This window comes from Telopea speciosissima, chromosome 2 (assembly GCF_018873765.1).
Source record: "Telopea speciosissima isolate NSW1024214 ecotype Mountain lineage chromosome 2, Tspe_v1, whole genome shotgun sequence".
NCBI classification, from domain to species: Eukaryota; Viridiplantae; Streptophyta; class Magnoliopsida; order Proteales; family Proteaceae; genus Telopea; species Telopea speciosissima.
Window position 1 is genome coordinate 36779309 of NC_057917.1, and position 12796 is coordinate 36792104.

A 12796-nucleotide genomic window follows, 5' to 3' on the forward strand; every position below is an offset into this window, starting at 1 on the left:
CTCCCTCCCATGATCTGATCGTAAGGACTTGACGCGTTTATCGAGCTATCTTTCGACCTCGGCTCGAAACTTTAATTTATCAAAGGCTTCTAATTTTCTATGCATCAAGTATATGTATCCATATCTAGAGTAATCATCGGTGAAAGTTATGAAATACTCATATCTATACCTTGCTTGTATATTTATGGGCCCACACACGTAAGTGTGTATTAACTCTAACAGATCTGTGGCTCTATTGCCTTTATTGCTAAAGGGTTTCTTAGTCATTTTACCCTTGGCATGACTCACAGGTAGGGAATGGTTCCACCCTCAGACACTCTAAGGGCCAATCCCTTATCAATCTATTGATTCGGTCCAAATTAATGTGACCTAATCTTAGATGCCATAGATATATTGAGTTCACTGGAGCTGCTTTCCATTTCAAATCAACATTCGAAACAAAATTCGTTCTAATAGGGCAATCTAGGAAATACAATCCACTTTGTATGTATTCAAATGCCACAAAAGAATTATTAAAACGAATAATCAATTTAGAATTAAAGAAAAAACTATATTCATCCAAAACAAGTTTTGAAACTGAAATAATCTTCCTCTTAAAAGAGGGTACATAGTAACAATCCTTTAAAACCAAATTAACTGAACTAAAATTTAAAATAAAAGTTCCCACAACCATCGCTATGGTTTCAGCTCTAGTGCCCATTCAAAAATGTACCTTATTTCTTTCCAGATTTCTTGTCTCCTTGAATCCCTGCAAATCATTGTAAATATGAGTAGTCGAACAACTATCCACAAACCAAGAATTGATCGGTTCAAAAGATAAATTAGACTAGTAGAGAACGTAAACATCACATGTACCTTCTTTAGCAGCCTCAGTATCATCTAGCTTTTTGTCTTTTATAGTAGCCAGGAATGTACGATAGTTCATTTTCCAGTGACCCTCCTTCTTGCAAAAGAAGCACTTGCCTTTAGCTTTCTTATTGCCAGACTTCCCACCCTTAGGTTTCTGGGGCTTACCCCTATTTCCCTTTTTCTTCTTCTTTCCATTTAAAGAAGGCTTCATATCAGTAGCATGGACCTCAACCTTATCCTTTTTCAAGGTGGTCTCCACTTCAACCAGTGTATTAGCAAGCTCAGTGAGCTCTAGTTCCTTATCTGACATCTTGTAGGACATCTTAAAGGATGCATAGGCGAAGGTGAGTGATGCTAAGGTCAAATTAGTTTTGTATCGCAGCTCAAACTTGATCCCCATGGATTTTAGTTTCTCAAATAAATTAATCATTTTCATGACATGGTCCATCACCAGAGTTCCCTGGGACATCTTGCAGTTGTGGATCTGACTCACTACATTAAAGTGTGCATGTGTCAACTGCCTATTAAACAATTCAGCAAGCTTATCCATTTTACCGCCTGAGGTAGGTATATCCTTGACAGAGTCCAATACTGACTTCTCCAATGATCCTAGGACATAAAGCGATGCCCTGGAGTCCATCTGAAGGAATTCCTGCATCTCCTCATATGCCTCAAAATCATTCAGGTCGGGTTGAGGAGGAACTTGTTCATCAAGAACTGTATATAGTCCTTCTACAGTCAGGAGGAGTTTAATGCTCCAATACCAATCGACATAATTTGTACCATTTAATTTGTATTCGCTAATGAGTGTTAACAGGATGGAATTAACGACAACCACTGAGTAATAATCTACACTTGTACAATTAAAAATATATGTATATTGATAACCATTGATAAAAAATGAGCATATAAATCAATGGTCTTTCATGATTTAGGTCTCCCTCATGACCCAAAAGATGAATTGGATACCTACAACCCTTGCATGCATAACTTACCCTGTCGGGAGTCATTATACACACCGTGGTAGTGTGGACTAAACTATCCGCCTCATGGGCATCTAATATTTTCGGCCACCTAGGTGTCATGCCCAGATCCTGTCGGCTGACATATACCCAAGTCATGCATTTACCTATTACATTGGTTAGAATCATGGAATCATGAAAGATGGCTCACTATCGCAGTGCCCTCTCACTCTCCATACCCTAACGTATCTAGATAGAGATAAATATAGATAACCATGTAATAACGAGCCTGGCAATGTCCTGTTGGTGTATGCGGTGTTATATCACACAATCTCTACGTTTATCTTCAATAGGAGGCCATGAACATGTCTACTAACTTAGACTAGTCCATATCATATATGTATTATGATAAAAGAGGGATTAAGCAACTCTCACATACATATCATGGATGGAATCAAATAACATAATTAATCAACATTAATTAAAAGTGATTATGGGATGGCGGCATTTTTATTAGAAGCAATTAAAGAACCCTCCCAATAAAAACTAAAACTAATAATTTTTTTTTAATTATAGGTGCATCAATCATGCCATGGATGCCACGCCTCAATCATCTCCTCCGCTCAATCACGTCTTCAAAGTAGGTGACTTGCATCTCCATAAGCTTTGAGCGCCACACGTGGATCATCATCAATATGCCCACGGAGTCTTAACTCCTCTAAAATTATAATGGAAACCTAAAAAAAATATTCTGTACACTTTTCTTTCCATAATAAAGAAACCCCCACATGGAGAAACCAACCCACCATTTTGGGCTGCCCATGGGGTGGAGTACATTTGTTTATCAAAAAGAAAGAGGGGGGGGGGAGAGAGAAAGAAAGAGACAGAAGCATCACATCCACCCATAATCCCAATGCATCACATACATCAAATTACCATCCACATTATTAGATAGCCAATCCCATAATCACATAGACAATGTAACATTATATATGGGGCCTATAATCATATGGATCATTCCAGAAATAAAACATCACATTTCATGTGAAACCATGTACCCAAATTCAGAATAGAATCTAATTTATTCCCAAGTGAGTGTAGAGAAGAATATCTTCACCCATCTTCTTCCTCCAACCCACAAAACAATAAAATAAATAAATGAATAAAAATTTGTTTTGCAATATAATTTTTTTTTATTTTGAAGGGAAAAACACTGCCAAACATACTGGGCAGCAGTCGCACAAGGCACCATGGGCAGCGGCCACATGGCACCGTGGGCAGTAGCCACTGGCACCATGGGTAGCAGCAGCTGCATGGCACCATGGCCACTGCCCTACTGTAGCTACACGCCGCGCGCGGGCAAAGCGCAGGCAGCGGGCATGCTGGGACAACAAGGTGTGCGGGGAATCTAGGGTACAAGAAATTTTTTGTTATTAAATCTGGAATAATGCGTTTTAAACCCTATGATGGAATAAAAATAAAAATATTACAAAAATAAAATTCCATCATCTTACATGGACAAGGTTGTTATAACTACCATAACCACCCATGTGCACATGGCAAGGTAGTTACATGAATAACTACCTTATAACCACCCATGTGCATATGAGAAAGTTGTTACAACCATTATAATAGCCATGTGCAAAAACATCCATCCATATTCTACCATGAATATTTAAATAAAAAGATTGCATCCCATATACAATAATTACATCCAATTAATTATATGATATCCATAGGTAAGAAAGGTGGCTCTGATACCACATTGTAGGTCGATCCTACGGTCCATGGGATCATGATGGTTCACCTTGGTAAACTAATGAGATTATATTTTGATTTCCCTATTTTAGGGAACTCCAGGGTTGTCCCTAGGGAACCCTAGGGTTGCCCTAGGGCACCCTAGTTTGGCTTGGGCATCCTATTTTCAATTTTAGGGTTATCCATGGTGCTCTACAGGAACCCTACTAGGGTTTGGTATGACAAACCAATGCCCAGTTCATCTCTTTGACGTCCCATAAAATTATTAGGATCCATGTCATAGAGAATAATCATCCCTATTCCATCTCATGGATAGGGGGATCCATCCCATACCCGAATGCGCAGTGGAAAATAATCGATTCGGGTTACTTTCACATCCCATGAATAATCAATATAATAAATCAACAGGAATTAACATAGAATTACTAACCTGATGAGCCTCAAGTATTGCTCCTCCAATAGACAATGGTTCTTCCTCCGATGAGCACTCTAGGCAAACAAATATGAACTCCAATGGTGCAACCAAGGTTTTTCAAACCAATCCTAGATGCTCTTCAGTTCTTTAAGCATAGATCTGGGTTTCCAAAACCCTAACTCTCAAACAAAGTAGAGAGCAAGGAGAAGGAGAAGAAGAGATCACGAGAGAGAGAGGGGGACCAAAAACCATCCAAGAGTGGGGTGGCAGCCAAAAACGTGGAGCACTGGTGTCCCCCTCTGTGTTTTTGGTGTTCTTATAACACTAGGGCTTCTAAAACCCTAGATGGGAAAAATTAAATCCCAGTGAGAGTCAGACTCTCTCTCTCCTTGTTTGGTTGTCCTGTTTAAACTCAAAGGGCTTCTAATTGGTGAAGAAGCAAAATCTAATAGGGAGGTGCAAAAAATTGGTGATAGAGTGCCTAGGAATGATGGGGGTAGCCTACAAAAATCTTTTGGATGCAGCCTAGGAGGTCCAGAGCTCTCAAACTGAAGAAAGAAATAGGCAAATGAGTCTCGGACTGTATATAATGCAGCTTCCTCTTCTCTGGGCGATGCACTGGGCGATTGACCCAAACGCCCAGAGAATGGCTGACAGCAGGAAATGTAATTTGATGATTGGGCTTATAATAACTTGCAACAAAAGGGTATTATGGACCCTCTAAGACACTTGTTTGGTCATGATGAAATTATGGGTATATTCAAAAAAAATGTTATAAAATATATATATATATATATATATATATATATATATATATATATATATATATATATATATATATATATATATATATATATATATAATAAACATATTAATGCAATATAAAATTTTAAAGAGAAACCTATTGCGTGTATTTGTGCCTATACATAAACAATGTATATAAGCATGGGTGTATGAACTTGTGTGTGAGTGATGTGTGTTGAAATCCAAACATAGATAAATAGGAATGCTATGGCTAAGGGCATCTACGTCGTCTACAGAAAAGGTTAGACCCCATCGACATCACCTCACTTGCATTAGGAACATATTTTGTCAGTGGTCTGACCTAGTTCATTGTTTAATATAAGAAATATAGAACGGTATGGTTAGCTTCATTCTCTACACATGCCCGTACCTGAATGATGTGTTAGATTCTGTAGAGTACTGTTATTTTGTGTATATCATCGAGTTATTCCATTTAAGATTCATGATCATATTGTTTAAGTTCATGTAGTGTTAAGTATGTTCACCAAGTTAAGGCAACCATAGGAGTCTAATGCCCAAAGTTTCTCCATGGCAGAATTTGATTGTGTTGTTCGCACTTGGAAGACCCCAATGACATGCTTTACATTAGGTAGTTAAGAAAGAGACTAGCTCGGATCCAAAGAATTAAAACTCAGGCAGAAAAGTACTTAGTTGTATATCTGGCACTTGTCACACAGAGGACCGCGTTATTTACCTTGCATTAGCAAACAGGGTTAGGAGTGACCTAGAGTACTTGCACACATAATCCTATTTTACAGGAAAGAAATTAGAGTGACTCGCTTGCTAGATACAGGTATAAACCAAATAGATGTTCTTCCTATTATTGAAACTTGTTCTGTCGTCTTACATGATTCTCCGTGTTATAAAACTTCTTTGATATATGAAATTGCCAATAAACTGCAACCTAGGAGAATGTTATCCTTAGTAGTTGTTTTCCCTTACTACAATGCTGATGATATTACACCAGAAATGTAAAAATGATACCCTACATGCTTCAATTGAACTATAACTTTCCCCTCGCCAAGAGGTGTAGGGATATTAAACACAAAGTTCCTTTCAGAAATCAATCATGGTCAACACAATATCCAACGGGGGTGGTCGTCATAGAAGAGCCCCTCGATTCGTTCCGAAAGTTGAGCTACCGGATAGAGCCGAAGCTCAAAACTTTGAAGTATCGCTTACTTCTCTGAGAGTACCCCAAGTCATCCCAAATTCGGTACCAGTAGCTGCCTCAGCTGCTGCAGTTGCACCCCAGCCTGGCATGGCGGCTGGAGAGGTGAACACCATCATGACCACCATGATACAGACCATGCAGCAACAACAGGAATTGTTGGGCCAGATGTCTACACAATTTGTGACCATAATGCAACAACGAGCAGTGCCACCACAACCACCCAATCGGCCCCTGTAATTTCCCCCACATGTGCCTCAATATGCGATGAAAAGCTCCACAGCTAAAGTGATGGAGAGATTCAAGAAACTCTAGACGCCTGCGTTCTCCAAGCTAAATTCTGAGGCAATGCAACTAGAGAGGTGGATTAGCACCTTAGAGAAAGCATTCGACGTACTCAAATGTACCAATGCTCAAAAATTTATATGCACCTGGTATCAATTGCAAAATGAGGCAGAAGCATGGTGGAAGACAACGAGACCTAACTTGGAGGAAGTTGATCCCAACCCTACTTGGGATCAGTTTAAAGAAGTTTTCTGTAAGAATTATTTCCCCAAGAGTTTCATAGAAAAGATGTCAAACCCTGCTCCTGACTAGCTAAAATTTTGATTGAAGGATAGGAACCCTTGCCCAGGCAACCAGGAACACTATGGAGCATCACTCTAGTGTATTGGATTAATGAGCAAACCCTATGTATGCCATCTTACATACCTGTCAGAAGATGGATAGCTGATCCATGCAGCTGCATAGCTCACAGCATCATGTATGGCCTGGACTCAAGGTAATCTCTCTCCTCTCCATAATTGTGGGAACCACCCCTGGAAAAGTGTGTAAAAACCCTTGGGTGGCATGTGGGGACAAAGGCCTGACTCTGGGTCAAACCCCTGTGCAAGCCCCACTATGTTATAGCCTTGCTGGAATCACTGGGCGATGCAGACAAGGCCCAAAGCCATCGCCCAGTGACTGAAACAGCATATTTTATTGGATTTTAATTATGGGGACCACCCAACATGGACATGGGCACCCTCCATAGGTAGAGGGAAGTCTGAGGGACCACCTCATACCCTTAGTTCACTATGGACCCCACCACAGAGCCCATAATGGCTATGAATAGGGTTAAAAATGCATTTTTAAAAGAGGACTCAGCAGGCCAAACACAACTTAGTTGGACTTGGTCTATAAATAGGGGAGCCTTGGGCGGGCTCATTTAGAGTCCTTAGCTCTAATAGAAACCATAGGAGAGAAAGAAGAGGAAGGAGAAGAAGAAAGAAGAAGAAGAAGGAGGGGGATTGCTGCAGCCCTTGCACCCAGGCCTGGAACCGAGTTTTCTCAGACCTCTCAGCCCTGCTCAGGTATTTATCTGCATACCTACACCTACTGCCCCCTTCTCATCTTGTGTCTTGCTTGTATAACTACTCTCTGGCAGCCCAGAACAGCTGGGGACTGCCCAGAACTGCTCCGGATTTACCATGCAAACATGGAGCATGGCAGATCTCTGATGTTTGAGTAGAAATACTAGACTAATATGCTATTTATGGGAACCGAATCTGGTTGTGCATGGCTGCACTACCCAGATTCACTTATGGTTGACTGATTGAAGCCCTGGATGCAAGCCATGGCTGCAGAGACCTAGCCTTAGGTGGTTGCAGCCCCAAAACAGTGTTGCATGTGTAAATCAAGCCTTGCATGTGGCTGGAATCGAATTCCAAGTTTAGAGAAAACCCTGTGACACTATTCACTGGGCTGTCTGGGCAGCCATTGGCAGCCTGATGGTAGGCCCTGTGGAGGATCCGTTTGGACCAAAAGGTAGGTCACCCCTAGGGGTACCCAGCCCCCTAACATGCATGGGGTGATGTTGAGCACACTGCCTATGCAGCCCCACCTTGGAATCTCAGCCCTGTATCGATTTACAGCCTCTGGGCGATGCACTGGGTGATGCACCCAATGCCCAGAGCCATTGCCCAGTGAAGGAAAATGGACAGAAATGTTGATCAGGCTTTGGGGACCTCACCCATTGGCCCAATGACACTGTGGGAGGTTGGGAAATGACCTAAATGCTCTTCCCCACATCTGTCCTTATTAAAGTTTGACTTGGGAACCCAAGTGGGCCCCACAGGACTTGGAAACCCTGCCTATGCCTGGTCTTACAGCACTGTCAAACTGTGGACAGCACAGTGAGCCTTGTATGACCTTGTGTCAGGTATCATCATGGTAAAAGTACCATTTTACCCTTAGCCCACAAACCCTGGATGTCTCACCGGGACATATACCCACTGCCCGGTATGAGGCCTCGTAATTCCAAGTGAAGACTAACTAAATACCGGGTCAACTCTGTAAGAATAGATCAACCCTAGGAAGCTAGGAAGGTTGGAGATATTAAAATAACAATTTCTGATCTATACCTAGGACTTGATCCTGCGCTCGAGGCTGACAACCAGACTGCTGTTGGAACTGACTTTGCAGCCGAGTACCTAGAGACTCAGGTGAGTGAATAGTCTTATCATATGTGTATGTGTAATTATGATTTATGCCGGCAATTAAGAAATTGAAATTATAAATGCTGTGTTATTTACTTCTGTTCAAACTACTCAAATCACTGCATAATGACTGTTTGTTGATCAACACTGTGAATCCTTGTATGACGATTATATATGCTAGACTAGATGCTGTAGTCGGCTTGGAAATAAGGCCGGTGGTAGCCAGTAGTATGAGATACGGTTGACACCGCCCGACTCATACGATGCCATATAGACATGGGGTTAGAGCTTCATCACCCGTGCTACGCACCCTTACCAACAGGGGTTAAGGTGTTGGATGCCTGTGGGGGCGACCATATGTATATGTGAAAAGAGAAATGAAATAAAAAGAACACCGAAATGGTGCATATGGGCTATAAGCCAGGAAAGAAAAGAAATGGATTGTCCCACGGTTTAATCATAGAGGGCTGGTCGGGCTGACCTTGATGAACGAATACGGGAGCTGACTGGTCCTCTCCGACAACTCAATGGGTGTATCACGGGAAAAGGTAACCAAGCCTACACTAGGGATACATGTATTGGGGATTGTAGTAGCACGGACCTGACTTAGCTGTATTGTTAGGTGGCTAATAATAAATCTGGACTTGCATATCATGTAGATCATGTGGATTGTGGATTGTGATTACATATGCATGTATGATGATATATTTTGCTCACGAGCTCAGTGGGGCTCACACTCTGTTATATATGTTTTTCTTTAGATGATTTTACAAGCCGATGCCACTGTGGCATGGAGGCACATTACGAGGACGAGAGCCCTCGTGATTATGACTATATTAGTGTGGACTCCAACGGAGGTCATATTGATCCTTCGCGTGTTCTCAGTGGTCGTTGATGAAGACCAGTGAAGAGCGCACTTGATGCTTTTTATCTTGGGGACTCCTTTTTGTTTTTGCTAGGAGTGTCCCGTCTGTGCTTCTGGCTTAGTTGTTTTCTTTTCTTTTTTTTGGGGGGGTTGAGTATGCTCACCCTGTATATATATATGTATAGGTTATCTTTGACATTACTCTTGTAAGCTTTGTTCTTTATTTTGTGGGTAGTTGGGAAATGTAACAGTACAATCTTACTTATGTATATATTATCATCATTTCCCATATTGCTACGCTTCTTTTATTACTGTAATTGTAGATATCTGCAGCACTCTGATCTTACCTATGGTAAAGTGATTGAATGTGGTTCCGTGAATGTAATAACTGCTTCTAGATCCGTGGGGTTTGGCGGATTGCCGTTATGCAATTTGGGTCACTTACCTAATCCTCCCAGGGGGTGGTTTGGGGTGTGGCACAAGAAGGAAGCCGAGTTCTCTGCCCTCGTACAAGGATTGAAGACCATGTTGGATTACTAGCAGCAGCTTGAAGATTTGTTCCATTTTGCCCTGGAGCACATGAAAGGAGAAGCCAGCAAAATAAAGAAGTTTGAGAAAGGACTGAAATCGAAGATCGGATCCATTTTATCGGTCTTAGACATGCAAGACTACGCATAGATGGTCGATAAAACAAAGACCATGGAGGACAGACTGAAGGAGAAGACTATTGCGTCGCCCGGATTGGGCAAAAGGCCAAGCAACTACCAGAACTTTGAGTGGCCAAACAAGGCATTTCGGGGAACTAGCTCGAGTCCCAGCCCGATACAATACCGACTCCAAAATGTGAGCCAAACCTCTTTCCGTCCCACTTACAATCGGACTACTCAGTATGCCCAACCCATTCCAAACCAAGCAACAATTACTTCCCTGCCATTTCTACCTGTAATGAGCCAAGCAAGCCAGGCCTCTTCCCCCTCTACACTATCCAACAAATGCTTTGTATGCAAGAAAGCTGGGCACCTGGCTAGAGATTGTACAAGCCACGGATACAACTCTTACTCGTCGATCCAGTCCACCGCTCGATACTTTCAGCCACAGGACAACAGGACGTGAGGGAAGGTGTTCGCTCTAACCAATGAAGAAGCGGAGGCGAACCCAGAAGTAATGATAGGTATGTCCACATAACACTACTAAATTGTAGGAAACAAACCAATGGGTGTAGGGAATTTGATTGCATCATTATCTTCATATAAAACCTTAGGTACGTTGATTATATCGTCCACCTTCGCGTGAGTGTTAATCGACTCAAGTGCATCCCACTCTTTCTTTTCTATTGCTTTCGCGGATAGGATGACCATCCAACCAAGGGACATAGGGCACGATTTAGTAGTTAGCCCACCAACTAGAAGCTTCGTGCGCTTGAAGGAAGTTTACCACTCCTGTCTAGTGGAAATTTGTGGGAAGAACCTAATCACTCGTCGGATCAAGTTCAACATGAAGAACTTTGACATAATATTAGGCATACAATGGCTATCTGCCTATTGGGCAAACGTTATGTGTGCGGAGAAGAAGATCTTGTTCAAGTTGAATGATGGCTCGGTTTTCACCTATCAGAGTGAATTGATGATGAAGCCCAAGAGGATAAGCTTATCCGCCCGTCAAGCACGAAGTTTGTTAGATGAAGGATGTCAGGTCTATTTGGCCACGGTAATGGACACTAAGGTGAATATTAGGCCATTGGAAGAACTTGATATTGTTAGGGAGTTTTCTGATGTTTTCCCAGAAGATCTGACCCAGCTACCGCCTGATCGAGAAATAGAGTTTGCGATCGATTTAATCCCTGGTGCAACACCTATATCTAAGGCACCCTATTGGATGGCACCTATGGAGCTAAAAGAGCTACAGGTTCAGTTACAAGATTTGTTGAAGAAGGGGCTCATTCGACCAAGTGTGTCTCCTTGGGGAGCACCTGTGTTATTCGTAAAGAAGAAGGATGGAAGCATACGAATGTGCATCGATTATCGAAAACTGAACAAACTCACAATTAAGAACCGATACCCATTACCATGCATTGATGACCTATTTGATCAATTACAGGGTGCAAGAGTTTTCTCTAAGATTGATCTTAGGTCTGGGTACCATCAGTTGAAGATCAAGGGTAGCGACATTCATAAGACGGTGTTCAGAACCCGGCACGGACATTATGAATTCTTGGTGTTATCATTCGGGTTAACCAACGCCCCAGCTGCGTTCATGGACATGATAAATAGGGTATTCCATGATGTGTTAGACAGGTTTGTCATTGTATTCATTAATGACATTCTAATCTACTACAAAAGTGAAGAGGAGCATGTTCAACACCTTGGGTTCGTATTATAACGATTGAGGGAACACAAGCTATTCGCCAAATTCAGCAAGTGTGAATTTTGGCTCCACCAGGTTGGATTCCTAGGACATATCATCACCAAGGATAACATCAAAGTAGACCTAGACAAGGTGAAGACAGTTCTCGAGTGGGAGACTCTAAAGAATGCCACAGAGATCCGTAGTTTCCTAGGATTAGCTTGGTATTACCATCGATTCATTAAAAATTCCTCGTGCATCTCTGGACACATGACAAAGCTAATGAAGAAGGGTGCAAAGTTTGAATGGACCAACGCTTACAAGAAAAGTTTCCAAGAACTAAGAAATCGATTGATGACGGCACTAGTGCTAACTATTCCAGATGGCACCGGTGGTATGGTTGTGTACGCAGACGCATCCCGACTAGGATTGGGTGGCGTACTAATGCAGAGTGCAAAGGTAGTCACCTACACCTCAAGGTAGTTGAAGGAACACGAGAAGAACTACCCCACTCACGACCTAGAGCTAGCTGCGGTAGTTTTCACTTTAAAAATTTGGCGGCACTACCTTTATGGTGAGAAGAGCAAGATCTTCAGCGACCACAAGAGCCTGAAGTATTTCTTCACCCAGAAGGAATTAAACATGAGACAGAGGCAGTGGTTAGAATTGGTAAAGGACTATGACTATGATATTCAATACCATCCTAGCAAGGCCAACATAGTGGCGGATGCACTAAGCAGAAAATCCCAAACTGCATCCCTCGCTTACTTGGTCGTTAGCGAATAGTTAATAAAAGAAGCTTAGAAGTTCGATTTGGAACTTATGATCAAGGGGATGGCTATACAGTTGGTAGCTATGGACATACAGCCGTCAATCCGAGAAGAGATAATTAAGAAGTAGCCCAGAGACCCTGAGCTAGAAAAGATCATCTGGGAGATAAAAACAAAGAGTTCACGGGTGTCAAGCCTGCCCCTAACTGGCTGGAAATTTTAAATGAAGGACAGGAACCTCTGACCAGACATCCAAACACACTGTGGAGCAGAAGATGGATTGTAGCCCTATGCAGTTGCACTGCCCACAACATAATGTACTGCATAAACCCCAGGTATTCTCTCTCCTACCCATGAATGTGGGGCCCACACCTGTAAAGAT